Source organism: Mesoplodon mirus (genome assembly GCF_964341445.2).
Source record: "Mesoplodon mirus genome assembly, chromosome: 2".
Classification (NCBI taxonomy): Eukaryota; Metazoa; Chordata; class Mammalia; order Artiodactyla; family Ziphiidae; genus Mesoplodon; species Mesoplodon mirus.
In genome coordinates, this window is record NC_138977.1 from 195,679,931 (window position 1) to 195,704,411 (window position 24,481).

Genomic DNA, 24,481 nt, shown 5'->3' on the forward strand with positions numbered 1-24,481 from the left:
GCATTCATTTGGTTGGCGTAAATCATCCTCCCATGACAAACAGTCTCTGGGAAGACTGGTATAATTTTAGTTCCTGGACATGCATTACTAGAAACTGAAACTTAAGAGGATGTACCCAAACTGTGTCCCATGAGAGGCCCTGCTTCACTAAAGTAGTATCGCTCTGACATACTTCTTTTCTTTAATAAAAGCATTCCCCAAGAAGCAGCCGCATAGCACAGGGAGATCAGCTCGGTGCTTTGTGACCACCTAGAGGGGTGGGATAGGGAAGGTGGGAGGGAGACGCAAGACGGAGGAGATATGGGGATATATGTATATGTATAGCTGATTCACTTTGTTATAAAGCAGAAACTAGCACACCATTGTAAAGCAATTATACTCCAATAAAGATGTTAAAAAAAAAGGCATTCCCCAAGACCAAAATGTTTTAAGTAAGTCACGTTACTTACCAAAAAGTATATTCTATGTACCTAGCATTAAATCTGCTTTAGAATCTCATGATACTTTCACATAAAATATTCATATTCAATATTTCAAAAGAAGCAGGAGAAATACTTCTCAACTGCTGCACTTTGGCCATTTGGCTTTCTCTTCCACCAATGGTCTGCTTTTCTGATATCTATTTTCAATTAATAAGCAGAATGTAGTTTTTGGTCCAGTAAATGGACAAAAAATCTCTGGATGTAGAGATGACTTAAGGCTAAAGAAGCCTTGGACTTCCCTGGTGGCGCAGTGGTTAAGAATCCACCTGCCAATGCAGGGGACACGGGTTCAACCCCTGGTCCAGGGAGATCCCATATGCAGTGGAGCAACTAAGCCTGTGTGCCACAACTACTGAGCCTGTGCTCTAGAGCCCACGAGCCACAACTACTGAAGCCCGTGCTCCTCAACAAGAGAAGCCACTGCAATGAGAAGCCCGCACACCACAACAAAGAGTAGCCCCCGCTCGCCACAACTAGAGAAAGCCTGCGCACAGCAACAAAGACCCAACGCAGCCAAAAATTAAAAATATAAATAAATAAATAAATAAATTTATTTTTTAAAAAAAAGCTAAAGGAGCCTTGGAAGACAAGGGCCAAATAAGAAACCTGCAAAGCCTAGTTAAGCATGGAAGGCTTGTCCAAGATAACTCTTCCCCAGGAGGCTCCATTTTCTGCAGCTTATGAGGGGAAAACAAAAGACCACTAGCCATGCTGTGCTGCCAAAACTGCTTGGACCTCACCTCTGAGCTGCCATGTCTCTGCTGTCAATCCAGCAGCTCCAGGGCACTCCTGGCCCAATACTTCCACTCCAAGCCTGACCATTTCCATCTTAGTTTTACAAGGAGCTCAGAAATAAGTCACTCTGGGGATTTTTTTAAAAAATGGATTATGAAGCATGTCTCCCTTAAGAAAAAAAAAACTGCCTATAAGTCAAGATAGATTCCAGCCTAGGTTGTTTTACTCTGTGACCTTGGACATTTCACTTAACTGAGTCTCATTTACATAATGAGAGATTTGAACTAGATGAAAGGTTTCAAATCTCTGGGGGCAGCAACATTCCTTTTTTTTTTTTAATTTTTATTTATTTATTTATTTATTTATTTAGTCTGCACCAGGTCTTAGTTGCGGCACATGGGATCTTCGCTGTGGCTTGTGGGATCTTTAGTTGCGGGGTCTCGGCATGCGGGATTGTTTTTAGTTGCGACACACGGACGTCTTAGTTGCAGCACGAGGGCTTCTTAGTTGCGACATGCATGTGGCATCTAGTTCCCCGACCAGGGATCAAACCCGGGCCCCCTGCACTGGGAGCTTGGAGTCTTACCCACTGGACCACCAAGGAAGTCCCAGCATTCCTTTTATTACACAAAACTCTTACATAAAACCCCATTTGTTCACTTCTTTCCAACTCCACTGCCATCATCCTATCCTAAAGCACCATCATCTCTTGCCTAGACTACTACCATCATTCCAATGTAGACAACCCACTTCTCTCACTCTACTCCAAACAACAGCCAGAGTACTCTTAAAAACATAAAACTGATCACTTGACCATTCTTTAAAACATTCATAGATTTCCTCTTGTACTTGGACCAAGTTCAAAATCCTTACCAGGAGCTAAAGCCCAGCAAGATCAGATTTCCTTCCTTCCTCCAACCTCATCTTAATACACCCTCCCTTCTCTCCCACCAAGCTCAGCCATTCTGGGCTCTATTTACTTCCTCAAACAAACAAAGCCCTTTCTTGCCTCAGGTGCCTCTCCCCTCCCCCACCACTCCTTTTTAATACAGCTCTACTAAGAAATAATTTACTTACTATACAATTCAACCTTCTAACCCATTAGCAGTCACTCCCCATTTTCCTTGAACCCTCTCAGCCCTAGGCAACCACTAGTCTACTTTCTGTCTCAACAGATTTGCCTATTCTGGACATTTCATAAAAGTGAAATCATCCAACATGTGATCTTTTCTAATTGCCTTCTTTCACTTAGCATAATGTTTTCAAGGTTTATCAATGTTGTAGCATTTATCAGTACTATGCTTCAAGCCTCTTAAAATAGCTGTATTATGATGTCTGGAATTTCCTTTAAAATATTCTAAGGGAAAAAAGGAGGGGGAACATATGAAACACGATTGGCAAAAATGTTGATAATCATTGAAGCTAAGTGATGGGTACACAGTTCATTAAACAATTCTATTTTTGTGTATGTTTGGAAATTTCCAAAATAAAACATTTATTCAAAGATAAATAAATCTTTCCATCCTTTCCATCCTGTCTTTCCATCCTTTGGGTTTGAGCTTAAATAACATCTCTTCAGAGAAAACCATCCTACCTTAAAGGGACCCTCCCATTTTTCCTGCCTAGTACTTATCACAACTTTTGAGTATAAAAATATTTGTTAATACTGATGTATTACCTCTCTCTCCCCCACTAGAGTGAACACCCAGTAAAGAGATAGCTAGGGTCTAGCACCTCATCCAACCCATAATGGGCGCACAAACATTTAATGAATGAAATTAGGGTGGACAGCCCAGAACCCCTCCTTCATTATTAGTTTAGCCTCCTTCCAGAGCAACTTCTTGCAAAAGTGAAAAATTTTCCTATTACTATAAGCAGCAATACTTCAGGCACTATAGCTATGAACACTCAGATATTTCTTCAGCTGTTCATGTTTCACTCTGGGACCATCCATTCCTTTAGACAAGAAAGCTCACATAACCCCAGTTTGAATTAGCAGGATGGCATGTTTGTACCATGGTCTCACTGATACAGCTGATCTCTCCTCCTTTGGGCAGGCTTTTGGCAGAAAGACCTAACTCCAACTTGATACCCAAGTTTGTTTTACTGGATTCTTAGAACCTTTTTTATTGACTAAATCATCCATTAATTTCAATAGATTTTTATGGATTAAATATACACCGAAGTACATTTTACAATAGTAACACCAATCCACAGTAAATCCAACAGTAAAGTGACTCCAATCATTCTTTCCATTTGCTCATTCACATTACTTAAAAAGATCTTTCATATTTTCCTGGCTGCTCTTTAACTAAGAAATTCTGTTAAACATCTAAAGCACTGGCATAGCCAACATCTCCGTTTATGGACAAAAGTCTCCCAGAGACCATAAAAACTCATGTGAAATGAAAACACAACATATATTTTAATCATGTGTGCTGTTTAATGTGTAGGCAAAGATCATGTATGACACTAGCTATCAGGCTAGTTTCTAACAGGGGCTGCAGCTGCATAGGAAAACAAAGCAATCTACAGATTCAATGCAATCCCTATCAAACTACCAATGGCATTTTTCACAGAACTAGAACAAAAAATTTCACAATTTGTATGGAAACACAAAAGACCCCGAATAGCCAAAGCAGTCTTGAGAAAAATGGAGCTGGAGGAATCAGGCTCCTGGCCTTCAGACCATACTACAAAGCTACAGGAATCAAGACAGTATGGTATTGGCACAAAAACAGAAATATAGATCAATGGATCAGGATAGAAAGCCCAGAGATAAACCCACGCACATATGGTCACCTTATCTTTGATAAAGGAGGCAAGAATATACAATGGAGAAAAGACAACCTCTTCAATAAGTGGTTCTGGGAAAACTGGACAGCTATATGTAAAAGAATGAAATTAGAACACTCCCTAACACCATACACAAAAATAAACTCAAAATGGATTAAAGACCTAAATGTAAGGCCAGACACTATCAAACTCTTAGAGGAAAGCATAGGCAGAACATTCTATGCCATAAATCACAGCAAGATCCTTTTTGACCCACCTCCTAGAGAAATGGAAATAAAAACAAAAATAAACAAATGGGACCTAATGAAACTTAAAAGATTTTGCACAGCAAAGGAAACCATAAACAAGACCAAAAGACAACCCTCAGAATGGGAGAAAATATTTGCAAATGAAGCAACTGACAAAGGATTCATCTCCAAAATATACAAGCAGCTCATGCAGCTCAATATCAAAAAAACAAACAACTCAATCCAAAAATGGGCAGAAGACCTAAACAGACATTTCTCCAAAGAAGATATACAGATTGCCAACAAACACATGAAAGGATGCTCAACATCACTAATCATTAGAGAAATGCAAATCAAAACTACAATGAGATATCATCTCACACCAGTCAGAATGGCCATCATCAAAAAACCTACAAACAATAAATGCTGGCGAGGGTGTGGAGAAAAGGGAACCCTCTTGCACTGTTGGTGGGAATTTAAATTGATACAGCCACTATGGAGAACAGTATGGAGGTTCCTTAAAAAACTAAAAATAGAACTACAATATGACCCAGCAATCCCACTACTGGGCATATATATACCTGGAGAAAACCGTAATTCAATAAGAGTCAGGTACCAAAATGTTCATTGCAGCTCTATTTACAATAGCCAGGACATGGAAGCAACCTAAGTGTCCATCGACAGATGAATGGATAAAGAAGATGTGGCACATATATACAATGGAATATTACTCAGCTATAAAAAAATGAAATTGAGTTATTTATAGTGAGGTAGATGGACTGAGAGTCTGTCATACAGAGTGAAGTAAGTCAGAAAGAGAAAAACAAATACCGTAGGCTAACACATATATATGGAATCTAAAAAAAAGAAAAAATGGTTCTGAAGAACCTAGGGGCAGGACAGGAATAAAGACACAGATGTAGAGAATGGACTTGAGGACACAGGGAGGGGGAAGGGTAAGCTGGGACGAAGTGAGAGAGTGGCATGGACATATATACACTACCAAATGTAAAATAGATAGCTAGTGGGAAGCAGCCACATAGCACAGGGAGATCAGCTCTGTGTTTTGTGATCACCTAGAGGGGTGGGATAGGGAGGGTGGGAGGAGGACGCAAGAGGGAGGGGATATGGGGATATATGTATACATATAGCTGATTCACTTTGTTATACAGCAGAAACTAACACAACATTGTAAAGCAATTATACTCCAATAAAGATATTTAAAAAAAAAAAACTTGTGAAGGAACACTCTGGAAAGAAGAGGTTAAGATTCTTTGCTGTCATTTTGATTCCACAAGGAAAATCAACTTTTGTCTACTGAAACCCATCTCTAAAATAAAAGTGGATATCAATGGGAAATATAATTGAATATTTTAAAACTTTATGTACAGTCAATATTCATTTTCAAATCCTATTCTTTCACATCTAATTCTTCTTCTTCCCAACTGCTACTGCTTCAACTGTACTACTGGAAGCGCTTGATATGCCAAAGAGTCTACCCTCCAACACTTGATTCCCCATCCAAGCTGTCAACTGATGTCCAAGTTCTCTCCTGTTTTCATTACTTGTATCATGAAACTCTCTTTCTAAAGCCTGACATTATCTGTGTCAAAAACCATTCATCACGGCAGCACAGACCATCTCACTGCCAACTTCTCCTCTCCAGCTGGCCCCCACTGCATCCACTCACAGACATATGTTCCAAGCATCTGGTCATGCCAATCTCACCTCAAAGCTTTCTTTTAAGTTGAATCAGATACCTGGAGTGCTTTGCTTCCTACTCCTCTTCCATCATCCAAATAGTTCCTGAAATTCTACCTATTCCAGGAAGCTTTTCCAGGAGAGGTGAAAGATTTCATTGACTAATTTTTGCTGACAGATCTCAAAACTGTCACAGATAATTCTCTTTGCCCTCTATTCCTAAAATGTTTATCAACATGTATGTAAAGCATAGAATATGAGTTACAGCTAACACACATCAGCAGGTTCACTTTTTATGCTTTTGGAGAAAAGTCTAAATTTTGTTTGGAGGAAAGAAATCAAGCACTAATATAATCCCTGATCACACAAATAAATGCCATGAGGAAATCTGCCAGATCATCAAATTTATACTATGTAATGCTGGCCCAGATGAGTATATTTCAAGGAATGACAGTGGATATGAGGTACACCTGCTCCATCCCATATGACTTTGTCACTACATTTTAAAAAGGTGACTCTTCTTTTTCAACTTTACACACTCTCTCTCTCTCTCTCTCTCTCTTTTGCCGTTATCTTCTTCATCTACAACTATCAAACTGCAGACTTATGAAAAGCAGTGACCAGGTCATTCTAGGCAGTGTTTAGCACGTGATGCAAAGATGATCATGGCTTCTGAAAATGATTAAGTCAAACCTTACAAATAAAAATGAGGAAGGTAACACAGAAATAGGAAGAGTAAATATTTTTTCAGCAGTTTAGAAAACTACAGGTGATCTTATATTCTTGATGTCTAGTATTTAGTATACTATGATTTTTAAATATAAAATAATTTTGAAAAAATATAATGCCAAACTCTGGTCTGCATAGATATGGGGTTTTACTTCCAAACAATCCTCATCAATAAGCATTTAATAAGTGCTAACTATATGTAGGTCACAGTGTTAGGCACAAGAGACAACTGTCCTCAAAGAACCTATCTCCAGTTGAAGAATCAGGGCATACAGAAAAGACAGAAAGAACGTAAGGCAACAGAAGCAGAGGAAAACACTGCCTGTAAAGCCACTGGGCAAGGCTTCCTGGAAGGGGTTAGGCTTGAGTTAGGCTTGAATGCATGAACTAAGGATAGGCTTTAGTTAAGTAAATGAGAGGAAGGGTGAATACATGAACTAAAGATAGGTTTTAGTTAAGTAAATGAGAGGAAGGGTGGACAGTATTTGCAATAGCTAGAGAGTTGGAAAGCACAGGGATTGGTCAGAGGAAGGTGAGGGGGGAAAAATGGAGAAGATGAAGCTGGTGAAACAGGGAGAAGCCAGATGATAGGGATCCTGAATGGAGAACAAGGGTGAGAAGGACAAAGTGGTGTTTCAGAGAGATGAAACAATAGAATGGAAAGGGAGGGTTAAGCCCTGAGAAACTAGAAGGACAATACTGACAAGATCTGGTGATCGATCAGTGCCTAAGAAGAGAATAGTTCCTGTTGTCTACCCCCCAGATACGTCCTTCTCTATTCCTTCCCGAGAGCCACCAATTTCCTAGCAATAATAAAAAAATATGTTACAAAATGATTTCTAGTAATATTATTTTCTATACTTGAAATTGTAAAATTATAAGATTAACAAATGTTAAATGGTCTTTATTTCCATGGTTAAAAAGTAATCAACTATACAAATGTTTTTCTTCACCACCACATGAGAACAAAACTGATGATATGATTCCATCATGATAGGTTTCATTGGTAACTCAAACACATATTAGGTTCTGCCAATATTCACCTATTCAACAAACATTTACTGTGGAATAAATACTATGAATTTAATATTATTATCTTCAGGACTCAACTACAGAGTCAGAGACAGCCTGATGAATGATAAACATCACCCAATAAGTAGCCAAAAGACAAAGGTTCTGGACTTGGCTCTGACTTCGAGATCACACAGCTGGGGAAATTACTTCATCTCTCCCAACTTCTGCAAATGAGCACCAAAGCAACTGACATCTATGGAATGCTTTCAGTTTTCATGGATAAGTTTTCCTCTCCCATTTTTTATACAATAACTTCACTAACTAACATTCTTGAAGTTGGAAAAGACTGGTTTTATTACTTCATAATTTACAGATGAGGATACCAGATGTTAGTGATAAAGCAGTGATTCCAACCTAAGTCTTTGACCCTAAACCCCATACTCTTTCCACTACATTAGACTTACCCTACCTACTTCATAAAATTATTTGAACAAATTACAGATATGGAAATGCTTTAGAAAGGTTACAGCAATACACAAATGAAAGCAATATTATTTTGTTTGGGGGTGGCCAGGAGAGAATGCAAGTTTTATGGGGCTTAGAGCCTATACAAGTTGAGGCTCTCTCTTTAAGAAAAAGAATACGATGATAAGGTAAAAATCTTGGAGGGGACCCACGAAAGTGAGGATACCTGAAACTTAACTTTCATTTAGCTTCAAGGTAGATCTGCCTCTGGATGTAACACACAAAAAATTCACCAGCCAACCTACTAAGATAAAGAATTGCCCTCTAAAACCTAACTTCTGTCTTCTAAGTAGTGTGAAAAGAACACGGTGGACACAGAACAACAACAACAAAATACGTATGCTTGGCTTTTATTCCCTCAAGATCATTCACAATAAACCATATATCAAAAACTTCCAGTTATAAATAGTCTTTGCTATGTCTTTATTAGGATTAAAAGAACAAATTATCTACTAACGAAAAATAATTATAATGAAAGTGACAAGAGAGTTCGCTAAAATAATTAAGCTAGAACATCATACAATTATTGTTTTACACACACACGAGTATAAACACGCACACACTCATATTTACTCACAATTTGGCAAGCAAAAGATCTCATTAAAAAAAAATTTACCTCGTCTTCGCCCATAGCTCCTGGCTGCATGTAAACACAGAAGAAAACCATGGGTATTTGTATCAAAATGGTGAATTTAGAAATAAAAAAATATTCACACAAACCTTTTCTAAGTATTCTCAGAACCAATTAATCTGGAGATACTGTTCAACTTGACTACAGACATATTATATTAAAAAAAACCTTTATGAAGCACAAGTTAAATCACAATCTTAAAGAGAAATTCAACTGGATGTGGCAGCCACTGGAAAAGATACAATGGGTGCTTAAGTTTCACAATTCTTATAAGGATTTACATTGTGGCCCATTATCTATATCAGATATAGATAGAGTCCTTTAAAATTTTTTTCTGATTTATAAATCTTCATTTGAACTATATGTTACCACCAGACATCACTTTAAAGATAAAACCATTCATTCTAAATAAAATCTGCAGCGTGTGGTGGTCATTTTCAATTTCCTCACACACACACACACACACACACACACACACACACACACTTCACAGAGTCCCCTGAAAACTGTATAGAAATTTTATACACAATTAGCTGTTGCTTTACAAAATGTGTTTCTGTAAAATTTTCAGTGACATTTCTCTTAGCCTCCTCAGTTACTTTCCATACAGTATTACAAATGCAGGGAAAACAATATACTTTTCACCTAGAAAGTGAACTGAAAAAGTAGAAAGGGATTAAGGCAATGGGTACATCCCAGGCTATGCTGAAGAACAGAGCACTTTAAAGATTTTCTTCCCCCTCAAAACTCAAGGCCCACAGAATGCATTGTTACAATGTTTAATAAAGCTAGACTGTGGCATCATATATATATTGCTAGGAGATCCTGTCATCTAAAATGACTTTCAAAGCGCAAAGTTTTTCAAATTTGAAACCCCGAGTTCTGTAAAAAATAAATGAGAACTCTAATCCATTTTTTAAAGGCATGAAATGTTATAAAATTAAATTTAAACTAAAAAACAAGGATAATTTGGGGTTACATTTGCAGTATAAGGTAGAACTAAAGAAAACTACCTCACTCCTAGGAAAAGAATTCAGACTTTTCAGCTAGAAAGTTGAAATAACAGGTTGGCCAACCTCATCTTCTTCTAATTTCCATTTTTCTTCAGACATCGTACTCACCCCACTGATACACCTTTGGCCTCTTCACTTTCCCATGACACAAATATTAAAAAGTATTATCTGGCCTAAAAAGGATTATTCAAACCCTACTTACTCCCTAACTCCGTCCATCGGTATAACTCTCAACGAAAAACACCTTTTCTGAATTTACACAGCAATTACTGTTTGCATCACTTACAAAGGGAATGCATTCTAAAATAAAATTTTAAGGAACTTTTACACTTTTCATTATTTGGAACCTGAAATTCATCTTCCCAGAATAATAGTTTCCTAGCTTGGTCCCCCCAAAAGCCTACTTCACTTATAATAACATGGGTGAATTAACACTAATAGACAACACTTAAAAAAAGAGATGAAAACCAGTTTTGATGTCCTACCATTTATTTTTGTCCTTCTCCCATCCCCAGTGATGTCATGCTGTCCAACACTCCCCAGTGCAAAACCTCTATTTAGAAATCAAACATTCTGTATTTCAAAATTACTCATTTCTCTCCCAAACAACACATTCCCATTCTTTCATTATATCTGATTTCTGGCCAGATACTCAATAAAAAAGAATCTGATTACGATACTAAGGTACAAATGACTCATCAGACCTTAACATCCCTAAAGGATAAATGAAAATGCTGTTCACTCAAGTCTTCAACTGCTAACCATTCAGGTAATAGAGAACACGAAGTGCATAGACCCAGACAGGCATGGGGCGGGGAGGAGCACCCGGAACTGGGGATGGGGTAGAGCTGCAAAAGGCACACTTGGGAGTTGTTTTTTGGGTTTTTGTTTGTTTGTTTGCCTTGGAGGAGGTTTTATTTATCTCTCACATTGAAACTGCAAAAATAGATCAGTATTTCACAGTTACTTGGGAGTTGTAATCAAAGCTTCCTTAAAACAGTTCATGATTTTTATAGATTCTTCTCTTTTTCCCATTTCTAATCAAAGACAGAAAATTGGTTCATGTCAGTCTGGAGGCTCTGATAATATGGAGGCAAAGATGGCACATGGAATAGGCAGCCAATTTAAAGTAGTGATCTTGGGCTTCCCTGGTGGCGCAGTGGTTAAGAATCTGCCTGCCAATGCAGGGGACACGGGTTCGAGCCCGGGTCCAGGAAGATCCCACATGCCGCGGAGCAACTAAGCCCGTGCACCACAACTACTGAGCCTGAGCTCTAGGGCCCGTGAGCCACAACTACTGAGCCTGCGTGCTGCAACTACTGAAGCCCGTGTGCCTAGAGCCTGTGCTCTGCAACAAGAGAAGCCACTGCAATGAGAAGCCCGCGCACCACAAGGAAGAGTAACCCTCACTCTCCACAGCTAGAGAAAGCCTGCGCACAGCAATGAAGACCCAAGGCAGCCAAAAATAAATAAATAAATAAATAAATAAATAAATTTATATTAAAAAAATTTGCTCATGAGGGCCATTTGCAAATAGACTAATTAGAGTCAAACTCTTCCCTAAGGGAGAGATAATGAAGAGAACACCAAGGAGAGAAATTTGGGAGTACAAAAGTAGTGCTGTCCCCTGAGAACAAATATGACTTTTAAGCAAGAAAGGCTATTGAATATATAAACTTAGCATGAGCCAGCACAAAACAATCCCATATAGAAAAAAGGAAATAATGTGACTAATTCTGGGTATATAATATATTCTATGCTAGTACAAATTTATACCAGATATGCCAAGATACAATATACTTTCAAAGTCCAAGAACTACTTCCTCCAAGAACTTTAATTCTTTATTATCAATCATCATTACAGATAAAATTCTTTTTACTGTTTCATTATGTATTAAACAACTTTAGACCTCATAAAAATTACATTCAATTTCTAGAAGTCAAGGTAGTAGCTACCCTTGGCTAGGGGTATTAACTAGAAGGGAACCTGAGGGGAGGTTCTGGGGTATTGGTAACGTTTTGATCTTGATCTAGGTACTGGTTAATTTGTGTTCAATTCTGTGATAATATATCAAGCTACAGTATACATTTATGATCTGCACACTATTTGATATATAATTATACTTTAATAAAAAACAAAATATTACAAACATTTTAGACCGATTCACTGGGATAAAAGGTTATAAGATTAACGTAGAAGGTCCAAAATGCTAACATTTTTGTAGTCTTTAAATCACAAACCTGAATAATCCAAAATTGAAAAAAATTAGACTTATTTTCAATTCATCAGAATATAAAATGGTACATGTACTTTGCAGTGGGATACGCCAGTTACTCTAAAAATAAGTTTACATGATCAATGACTAGTACCTTGTGAATGGCACCTCATGTTAATGGTATGGTGTTTGGTTAGGCACAGGAGGCAGCACTGTAAAATGGATCATCTGTTACTCCTTAAGACTTGGCCTGCACTCAGTTTTAAATGGCTGCACTCACACATGTGATTCCCTAACGGCAACTTACAATCTGATTTTAACATCTAAAGTAAATCTTCAGCTACATGGATTCATCCAAAGTTGCTGACGTTTCTGTAAGCTAAGTAACATCATACACAGATTCTACTACAGAGGTTCAAAAACACTCGTGCATGGCACAACAGCGAGCGAGCGAGAGAGAGAGATCTCCATTCTCTTGTGGATCAAAGTAGCATGCACCCATTTCAGGAACTTAAGCACCCTGGGATGCCATACTTATGAAATCAAATAAACAAGATACAGAGATCTTAGTACAACATTTTACTAACTGGCTTGGAAATATCTGTCAAGGCTGCTAAGTTAACTGTAGGACAAATTGTTAATCACCTTCCTTGCAATAAAATCAGTTTCTTAAAAACACTTTGTAAACTTATTTTTTGAATACCGTTTCAGTATACAAAATTAAATTCTATTCGAACATCTAATGGTCCCTTTCAACTTCCATCTAAGTATTAGTCATGCAAAAAATTCTACCTAAGATGGTTTAAGATCTTAAAGTTAGTACAAAAACATCCCCTTTTCCCTAGTTAGACTGTAAATTCCCAAAGCACAGGAGTGATGGAGTTTGTCCCATATATGCCCCTCCTCTATCTTTGTCTTTATAATGGCAGGTGAGATAGTTTTAGCCCAGTAATTTTCAAATCTGGCAAATTATAGTTGAAAAGGTCAATTTATTCATAACATAAACTTAGCAGGTAGAAATGATGCTTGAACGGATGGAATACATTTTCATCTACTACATTCCCATAAAGCATTTGGATGTTTTAAAATCCCTTCTTCCCACCCTCTTCTCTTTGACTCTTATCCATTTTTTCTCAGAAAAATCTTTCCATTCCATTTGCAAGCTTAAAAAGTAACATTAACAAGTGGCAAGTATAATACTAGTGTTGCTTACATACTTCATAAAGGAAAAGAAATACCATAAAGTAAAATATAATAACCTGATAATTTACTATGCTCCAGGCATTATATGCTGAATGTTTAATGTTGCCTGCTCTAATTCCCAAAGCAACTACCATAATATATATTTCCAGATGGGCAAACTAAGGTCCAAAGAGAATGACTGGTCCAGGTTATGCAGCTACCTAAACAGCAGAGCTGGGATGGAATCCAGGTCCACACTGGCCCTAAAGCATTTATTCTTTTTCTCTTTTAAGTTAAGTCAATAAAACTCATCCACTGTAAGTTTACAGTTTGATCCATTTTGGTAATCATACACAGCCATGCAACCGGTACCATCATAAACAAGATATAGAACAGTTCATCTCCCTAGAACATTTCCTTGTGCCCTTTTGCTGTTGATCTTATCCCCCAAACCATGGCTCCTGGTAATCATTAGTCTGCTTTCTTAGTTTTGTCTGTCCTTTATACAACTTCATATAAATGGAATCAATGTGTTTGACTTCCTTTACTTAGCATAATGTTTTTGAGATTTATCCATGTTATTACATGTGTTAATATTTTGTTTCTCTTTATTGCTGAGTAGTATTCCATAGTATGGAAATACCAGAATTGATTCATTCACCAGTTATTAGGAACTGAAATGTGTTCCCCCTAAAATTCATACGTTGAAGCCCTAACCCACAATGTGACTATATTTGAAGACAGGGTCTTCTACGAGGTAATTAAGGTTGAATGAGGCCATAAGGGTAAAGCCCTAATCCAACAGGACTGGTGTCCTTATAAGAAGAGGAGATACTAGGAGTGCCCATGCACAGAGAAAAGGCCATGTGAGGTCATAACAAGAAGGCAGCCATCTGCCAGCCAAGAAGAAAGGCCTCAGGAGAAACCAACCCTGCCAACACCTTGATCTTGGACTTCCAGTCTCCAGAACTATGAGAAAACAAATTTCTTTTGTTTAAGTTATCCAGTCTATGATATTTTGTTATGGCATCCCTAGTAAAGTAATACACCAGTCAATGGACATTTGAAAAAAAAAAGCCTTTATTCCTAACCACCAAGATAGAAAAGCCAGTATTTCAAACCTGTATAGTCCTTAAAAGTACCCAGAAATTCCCTTTAGGATTTCCAAAAACTTATCTTCCAAGAGTTTGCTTTTAGTATCATAATCCAAGATTAATAAAGAGAAACTTCTCACCCAAATTTTCTTTGTTTTATTTCATTATTACTACCATAGCACTATTGTTTTCTATTAATCACTACACTTAAAGCTGTTATTTTATGAATTAAGATCAGAATTTAATAGGTGTTTTTGTGGATTGGTCAGAAAATCTAATTGTCATTAATAACATATGAAACTGCCCTACATTCTAAACAACTGAATTTTTGCAACATTCTGTTTCATTGCTTACAAAATCTTATAGGAAACCTATATATCTTTAATCAGTGTCCCAAACAAAACAGGAATTACTTCTATAACCAACACAAAGATGTTCTCCCTGGTTCTGCTAGAATACCTTAATCAAGAGTTAAGGTAAAAGAATAAGGAGGCTCACTTCAGTCTCTTCAAACTTGTTTCTAAGTAGAAGAACCCTCTCTCCTCCAACAAATGAACCCCAACAAATATGAGATATTTATTCCCTGAACAAGGCTGTTCAGGTTGAAGCAGCACAGGGATCCGGAGCCCCACCTGTCAGGTATCCCTCCCCATAGTGGCCCTTAAAGTACCTCCTTGGATGCTGGGGTTCCATAGAACATGACTGGAAGACTGAAGATTCATGCTACATGGTAGGACAACTCTTTCTAGTTAGAAAGTTCTTTCTTATACTTGCCTCACTATTATCCTTCGCCACAGACACCAGCCTTTTATTCGAGGGTCATTACTTTATCTCCTTTTGGTTTTCTTTTCTACAATGAAGTTATATTTAGCTATTCCTCGTAAGAAATAGTTATCCACACCTTACATCATCCTGAACATCCTCCTTCAGATAAACCTAATTTTCCAGTAAGACAGTACTTGCCTGTCCAAGCTTCTCATAAGAACAATCAAGGCCCTTTACCATCTGATCTCTAACCACCTTTCAGATCCTCATTCCCACTATTCCATACATCAGACCCATATATTCCAGTCACACCAATTCAACCCACTCCTCTGATAGGATCATTAAAATATAATCACCTATCCAGTTAACATAAGGATCTAGATACCCACATGTTTTAACATCTGTTCTTCTCTGCTTCCTAGGAAACTCCTAATCCCCTTTTCCATTTCCATCCACTATTTTTCCAATCTTGTCCAAAATGGTAAATCCAAGGCTTCGCTATAGCATCTTGTAGTGTCCATGCACACCTAGTATTAATTTCTGAACTATATTTACCATATAGGTTACTAATTAAATCTCTCAATATGTGACATGTTACCGAAGTAATCACTTCAGAACTTCCAGGTCCATGTCTTAAATTTCTCCTTAAAACAGAGAAAGATCATTTAAAATTTGTATGTCTGACAAGATTTCTCTGGAAATAAACCTAGGTAAAGAATCTCTGCATGGGGACTTCCCTGGTGGCGCAGTGGTTAAGAGTCCGCCTGCCAATGCAGGGGACACGGGTCCAATCCCTGCTCCGGGAAGATCCCACATGCCATGGAGCAACTAGGCCCGTGTGCCACAACTACTGAGCCTGAACTCTAGAGACAGTGAGCCACAACTTCTGAGCCCACACGCCTAGAGCCCGTGCACCGCAACAAAGACACAATGCAGCCAAAAATAAATAAATTTATTTAAAAAAAAAAAAAAGAATTCGCCTTCTAATGCAGGGGTCGTGGGTTCAATCCCTGGTCGGGGAACTAAAATTCCACATGCCGCGGGGCAACTAAGCTTGCGCACTCTAGAGCCCATGTGCCACAACTAGAGAGAAGCCTGCCCGCCGTAACCGAAGAGCCCGTGCACCGCAACAAAAGATCCCGCATACTGCAGCGAAGGTCATGCATACCGCAACTAAGACCTGATGCAGCCAAATAAATAAATAATTTTTTTTTAAAAAAAAGAATGTCTGCATGATACTGCTGTCACTGGTTGGAGAGAGTGGGCACGCACATGTGTTTGTATCAGCTGGTGCCTATGCACCCTCACACCTGTGCCCTAACAGTATTCCACTGAGAGTAATTACCACCTTACCTTTATCTCAGTAGCACATTGCTAAATGACACACTAACTGCCCTCCTGAAAAGCAAGAAAATCAAGCAAAGTTCTACGGATCCTAATCACATACCAGAATATTTTATATTTTACACAGACCAGTCTGTCCAAACCAGGTCTGAAAATGCCTACTCCATGCACCCAAATATCTGGCATATGTTCGCTATACCAAAGTCTTCACTATGCCAAGGTGTCTTGTGGTCTCTTCAAACTTTAAACACTCAATTTTTAGATTGTTCAGGACAGCCAATACTTGCTAACCCTACATGTCTGAGCCCCCAGATAATGTAGGAAATTATACAGAGGGGAGAGAGCTGGAACAAAACAGGTGCCATTGTGCCCAGGCCCCTTAGTCAGCCTCCTCGTCTCCTCCCTACCAACAAGGCTCCTCTCATGTGGGAAGGAGGGCTCCTTCGTGGAGCAAAGATGTGGAAAGGAATGGACCTGAGAATTTGGGATGAACTCTGGCAACACAGAGAACTGCTCATTCCCCTCACCCATCCTGACCCCTCAAAGACAGCTTCCTCTAGTAACCTGGACTTGGAAAAACCTCAGGGAACAATAAAAGCAGACCAAGCCTTGAGCAGAAAGAAACAATAGGAGGGAATACACAGCACAATACTTATACTGTTTGATTCCTTCATGCTCAGATAGACACTGGAAAGGGGTAGGGGGGCAGCACTGAATTTCTCAAGAGGTAACTACCTCTAATTGTGGTCTTTTCCACCCACCCCCCTCAACCAGGTTCACTCCCAGACCTATTAAATTACAGTCGCTGGTATGGGGTCACAAGTATTTTCTATTTTGGTTCCTTTTTTTTCTTAATTTTTTATTTTAGATCGGAGTATAGTTGATTTAGAATGTTGTGTTAGTTTCAGGTGTACAGCAAAGTGCATCAGGTACACATATACATATATCCATTCTTTTTCAGATTCTTTTCCCATATAGGTTATTTATTTTGGTTCCCATTTTGACTGTAGAGCCAGGATTAAGAATTACTGCTAACTCCAAAGGAAAAAAGGGGGCAAATGGGTAGAAGAGGGAAGCATCAGAGACTAGCATTTGTTAGGTATGTATTTCTTGCCAGGTTTGATAATGGAGCATTGTACATTTAACCTTATTGTTGGTAAAGAAGGGATTAACGTGTCCATTTAAAATAAAAAATACGGGTAGCTTTCGCAAGGAAACAAACAAATGATGGGTCCAGGATTTAAGCTCAGATGTGTTTGGTCCCTCCAAACTACATTATTTCCACTATATTAGGCTGGGAAAACAACAACAACAACTTTAGTCAGATAACAAAGGTATGTGTGTGTGGAGGCTAACAAAGAAAAGAAGGTAAAGTTTCAAGTACTTAACTTTCCCTCCAGATCACCAGCATACCAAGTCCTCGTCCAAGTCTCAGATTTCCAGTCTGCATATATTAGAGGCCTGAGAGGCAGTGTGTTAAAATTCCTGCCACTAATAAGGGAGACTACGTTGTAAAATTAAAACTGATCATTTTCAGAAATGCACTAATTCTCTACAATCAATAAACTATTATTTAGTTAACTGCTACTAAAGGAAACCTGAGTGATCTTTTTCGGAAAACCCAAAAGAGCAGAAATCACTGCTCTTTTGGATTAAAGGACTGGTTAGCAGACTAATCTGTGAGTCCAAGTCATAGATGATTATCTGCTGGCTGTATGACATCAGCAAGTTCCTTTACCTTTTTTAGAAAATGAGGACAGTGCCATGTTTTAAACAAGGATGCAATAAAGATGAAAGGAATGACCATGATTCTCTGTTTTCTATCAAAGTGCCCCAATAGCAGAAGGAAACAAATCACGAAGCATTCTTAAAACTTGCTGAAATCTAGAAAATCTTTTGAAGTCTCCAGCCTTATCTGAAAAACTGCATTCAGTTTCATATACTGCTCTATCACACAGCCATATTTTGTTTGGATAAGAGAATAATTCTGGGGTGAAATTGGTGCTCAAGGAAAATTTTGACCATGCCCTGGCAAACCATTTTAAGCATTACAATGGCAGAGACAGGTCTGTGGAAGCACTTTGTAAACTGTTAATTGCTAGATCCATATATGTTAGTAACATATTCCAAAAGGAAATGTTAAAACAAATCTTTAGGAAGGAACTAAGGTGGACTAGATATTCTCTAAGGCTGTTATACTGTGCTTTTCACAGTCTCTCTGAGATATCTTTCCCTTTCTTCCAGTCTTCCAGACTGAGTACCTACTCTATGGGCTGGGCATTGCACTGGAAACCAACAAACAGCTATGAAAAGAAGTTCATTCTCTGCCCTCTTGAAGTGCACATATTAAAGTGAAACACCAACATTAAAATAGTTAATTACAAGTGTGATGAGTGCTATAAAAGAGAAATCCAGGTTCTACTGCTGACACGAGTGGACAAAGCAAACAGGGAGGTCCACAGGAAAAAGGTAACTTTTCAGTTTCCTGCATCTTTCTTATTAGGTCGGAAGCACCCAAATCCTGACACTTTAGACATATTCACACACACAAAGAACTTCTTCCAAAATCCAGTAAAGTAAGTCAAGAATTTCAGAGTTCACTTCTTTACAATATTCAATGCCAGGCCATGTAGACCAGGAATATCACTCTATTTTTCAGGAAAAGAGGATTCATTAAGCATTCAGAGCATAAACAAGGTGACAAGTAATATTAGAAAAATGATTTTTCCAGAGACACTGAATTTGTGTGTATTAAAAATAATATAACCACTCTTAACAATTAAGTATTTCAAGCAAAGGTTATCACCCTCAACCTGGAGGCAGAAGGTTCTGATCCAAAAGGTTCTGGCTCTATCATGTCACCCTAGCCAGTTCACATAGTCTCGTGAACCTCAGCTTCCCATCTGTAAAATGAGAAGGTCAAAACAAAACAACAATGCCCTTAGGTCCCCTACCATGTTCATGTGCAGCATCTACCCAAAATAGTTTGATATTTGAGTATAGATCATTACATGTCCTTCTGATTACTATTCTGCATTTTTAAATTAGCCATCATTTACAATATATTCATTCCACAATTATATACTAATTTTACTTCTAAATCTGTTCAGATAGAAACAGGGATCTTGTCTTCCAAAAGTTCAAAATACTCAAAGACAAAGTCTTTAATCTGAGAATCTCAAAATAATTCCTTCACTATCTTATTACTCTGCTAAAAAAAAAAAAAACTATTTACTTATATCCACTCATGGTGAGCAGAAATACAATGTACTCTTCAAATTTTGGAAAATTCCATTTGAAATTCTAGCAAAACTGGCTTTATTCCCATTTTGGCATAAAAGCATCATGTGTTCAGCTCCCTCTCTGCCACTTCCTCTCAGCTGAGCCGCTCCCCAAGGAGTTCACTCTCAGCAGAGAATGAAAGGGAGCAGGGAGGGGGAAAGGGGAAGAGGAGTCTCGGCAGCCACACCAGAGTCTGCCAAACGCAAAGTTAATACCAAAACCCTTTCACATTGCCTCTGGCAGCCCTCAGTTCAAATAGAAATAGAAGTGAAGTCTTCTAAAATATTTTCAACGCATTAATAAGAGGAAAAAAGTGGAAGGCAGCATGATCTAAAGCTCCAAGTTTCTCGGTGCATCAGCTGTGTACAAGGGGTTAACAATCAATGACCTCAGAGTTTCTCAAGCAGATGAATGTCTTTTGGGGTTTTTTTTAAGATATTAAAATTTTAAGTCTTCAAACATCCAAGGTTTTATTCTAGGACTCCTCAATTTATCAGAGTTTTTAGAAGTTTGATAAGGAAGAGTGATGGCAAACAATCATCCCTCCCTGTCAGAGGGAAAGTGGAACTTCAAATTTCTTTTTTTTTTTTTTTTGACTTGTGGAAACAAATTTTTTATTTCATAATTATCATATGGGATAGCAAGTTTAGCTGTATTAAGTTCAAATTACTGGGTTAGAGGTTGCAATTAATAAGAAGCTGTAGAAGATACCTACTGATGTATAAGGCTCTACTGGGTTTATAGTTCAGTTGACAAATAAGGCACATAACTTTTGTATAATCTAACAGCACTTCAAATTTCTTATTCGCTTCATAACTTGGAACAGGCTGTAGTTACAAGCTGAGAGATATCAAAAAATGAATGGCATGAAAATTTTTAATTTAAATAAAACTGAACCTGTTACATTACAAAAGTACTGTTTAGACTGTCTTCTCTAAAAAGACTATGCCCCCTACTTTCCAAATGTAGCAATACTAACACCTTATTTGTACCTGTGCCTAATCTCATCTACATCTCACAAAAATAATGAGGTAGTTAGAGTCTCATAACTGTCCTCCTGTAGGTTTTTTTTAACTAAAGAGAGACTTAGGAGATTCAGACGCTTGTTCAACCAGAAGCCATCCTTATCACATGACTCCTCCAAGAATCTAAGCCCTCACTCTTGTCCTCTGAAAAAAGGGGGACAATATTACTTCAAAATATTCTTAAAGCTGTTGTATTTTCTGTCACTATAGATTAGTGTGCATTTGCTAGAATTTTATATTAATGGAATCATCTAGTACGTACTCTTTCTTTGTCTAGTTTTTTAAATTCAGCATAATTATTCTGAGTCATTCATGTTGTTGCATGAATCAACAGCTCGTCCCTTTTTTTAAATTTATTTATTTATTTATTTATTTTTGGCTGTGGTTGGGTCTTCATTGCTGTGTGCAGGCTTCCTCTAGCTGCAGCGAGTGGGGGACTCTTTGATGTGGTGTGCGTGCTTCTCATTGCGGTGGCTTCTCTTGTTGCAGAGCATGGGCTCTAGGTGCGTGGGCTTCAGCAGTTGTGGCACGTGGGCTCAGTAGTTGTGGCTCATGGGCTCTAGAGCGCAGGCTGAGTAGTTGTGGCACACTGGCTTAGTTGCTCTGCGGCATGTGGGATCTCCCCAGACCAGGGCTTGAACCCTAGTCCCCTGCGTTGGCAGGTGGATTCTTAACCACTGAGCCACCAGGGAAGTCCAACAGTTCTCTCTTCTTTATTGCAGAATAGTATTCCACTGTGCAAACGGACCACAATTTGTTTATCCGTTCTCCAGTTGAGGGACATCTGGATTATTTATAATTTTGGCTATCATGAATACTGCTGCTTTAAACATTCACATACACATCTTTGTGCGGACATTGGTAAATTCTTAAGATAGAACTGCTGCATCCTATGGTAAGTGTGTATGTTTAACTTTTTTAAGAAACTGCCAAACTGTTGTCCAAAATAGCTATCCCATTTTACATTCCAAACATGACTGTATAGCATCTTTAAAAGTGCCAAACATCATGAAAGATACAGCAACTCTAAGCCCCAAAGAAGGTGCATGTTTCAGTCAGGAGACAGAGACAGGAAGCATTTCACGCAGAAAAAAAGATTCACACAAAAAGAGATGGTAATATACTCCAGGACAGCCACTCTAGCCTATTAGTGATTTGTAGGTGTGCTGTCTTAAACTCCATCAGGAAAACCTCTATCTAAGCACGAACAATGTAAGATATGTTTTGGAAGTCTAACATGCAAAGAAAAGGAAATCTTTAAAAGGCAGCACTAGGGCTTCCCTGGTGGCACAGTGGTTGGGAGTCTGCCTGCCAATGCAGGGGACATGGGTTCGAGCCCTGGTCCGGGAGGATCCCACATGCCGCGGAGCAACTAAGCCCGTGCGCCACAACTACTCAGCCTGAGCTCTAGAGCCCACGAGCCACAACTACTGAGCCCACGTGCCACGACTATTGAAGCCCACACGCCTAGAGCCCGTGCTCCAGAACAAGAGAAGCCACCCCAATGAGAAACCCACACACCGCAATGAAGAGTAGCCCCCGTTCGCTGCAACTAGAGAAAGCTCGCATGCAGCAATGAAGACCCAACACAGCCAAAAATAAATAAATTAAATAATTAATTAAATTAATTAATTAAATAAAAGGCAGCACCGGGCTTCCCTGGTGGTGCAGTGGTTGAGAGTCTGCCTGCCGATGCAGGGGACACGGGTTCGTGCCCCGGTCCGGGAAGATCCCACATGCTGCGGAGTGGCTGGGCCCGTGAGCCATAGCCACTGCGCCTGCGCGTCCGGAGCCTGTGCTCCACAACGGGAGAGGCCACAGCACTGAGAGGCCCGCGTACCACAAAAAAAAAAAAAAAAAAAAAAAAAAAAGGCAGTACTAAAGCTCTGATACAAGCAATGATGACAGAAGTTCACCTGAGCATTATCTACTAGGCCACTATGCTAAACTTTACAAGATTTATATATAGCCACTTTAGTGATCATTATCTCCATTTTACAGGTGAAGCAACCAGAGACAAAGAAGTTAAGAATGTGACCCCCAGGCCATACAGCTTCTAAGAAGTGGGACCAGATCTGCTAGATTCTAAACAATGCTTTTCATGGCTATGCTAATTTATTGCTCATCTTCAGGTTTCACAAGCCTTCCGGCCTACTTGGAAGATACCTCCCTGAAGCTGAGCGATACTATCCCTTAGGCCACACTGCTCCCCCTGTTTCTAACGTTGTACTCATCAAGCAACTTCCTGATATTTGTTTTTCCAAGCCCATTCTCTACTTGAGAAAAGAGGAGTTGACCAGTCAAAAGGAATAAAGTGGATATACTCAGCAGTGATTCTCCTAGAGTAAATCACAAGACCAGGCATTCTGGTTTTGAACATTAACTTGAGCATAAATTTGGTCACTTGACTAATGATGGAGCACCAATCTCCTTTTCTGAGGATCATCATAATAGAGGAAAAAGCACCAAGTCAGGCATCAATCCCATACAAGCCCACAACTGCTAAACTCAACTCTATACCTAGAGTGCAGGTATACACACACACGCACACATACACAAAACCCACAGACAATCAAAGAAACAAAAAACACAAACTACCCTTAAGTGTTAGAAAAAATCTCACTGATAAAACCTACAGATATAGCTGGAATCACTCTCATAGCCTCCTTCCTTCTCCAGCAGGAAAAATAAAAATACATTATGCAAACTTCTAGTGTCTTTGGTGTAAGGACAAAGGGGATGAAAACAGGGCATTATTAGAAAGTTAAGAAAAAATACATTAACAGTTTAAATGGAAGGGGCATATTGTTTCAGAACTATCTATATTTTGGAAATAGCAAACAAGTGGCAGATCTTACTGATGGATCAGAATTTCTTCCCATCTCCACTTCTGTATTCTACAATACTTGAGGACTAAAATTTTCGGTAACAGCCAAAATTTAGATGTGTCTCTTAGCTTCCTCCCCAAAGGTTGGCCTGCTAATTCTTACTAAATTCATGGTCTTGAGTAGCAAAAATCAGGAGAGTCTTTGGCTTTACACAAATTTTGCTAGTCTTTCCACACCCTACATGTCTACAGGTTTACTGTTTTCTATAGTTGGTTTCCTACCGTCTTCTCCCAAGCTCCATTTTCTGGCTTCTAGATGTTATCAGCAGTGGTGATTCTGAGAGGAAGGTATAGGTGGAAGACATGCACTAGGAACACCGAAAAACTGGAAACTGGCCCATTCAAAGTTGGGCAGTAATGGGGATTCCCTGGTGGTGCAGTGGTTGAGAATCCACCTGCCAATGCAGGGGACACGGGTTCGAGTCCTGGTCTGGGAAGATCCCACATGCCGCGGAGGAACTAGGCCCGTGAGCCACAACTACTGAGCCTGCGCGTCTGGAGCCTGTGCTCCACAACAACAGAGGCCGCGACAGTGAGAGGCCCGCACACCGCGATGAAGAGTGGCCCCCGCTCGCCGCAACTAGAGAAAGCCCTCGCACAGAAACGAAGACCCAACGCAGCCAAAAATAAATTAATTCATTAATTAAAGTTGGGCAGTAGTAATGAGAAGTGAGAATGCTCACCCTGACACCTCTGTCTGTCTCATCAAGTCAGGAGAGCTGACAACATAGTATTTTCAGGAGAGATTTGGGTTTGGGTGAGATCAAGGAAGTGAAAGAATGGGAGATTTTTTGAAGACATGGTGAATGGCGGCATTATGAACAGAGTTAGGA

General features: G+C 39.0%; 1 protein-coding gene across 4 annotated transcripts in view; it reads right to left on the reverse strand.

Moving 5' to 3' along the window:
* Window positions 1–24,481, reverse strand: part of CPEB3 (cytoplasmic polyadenylation element binding protein 3) — a 180,217-nt gene that overhangs the window by 77,870 nt on the left and 77,866 nt on the right. The window lies entirely within an intron of this gene.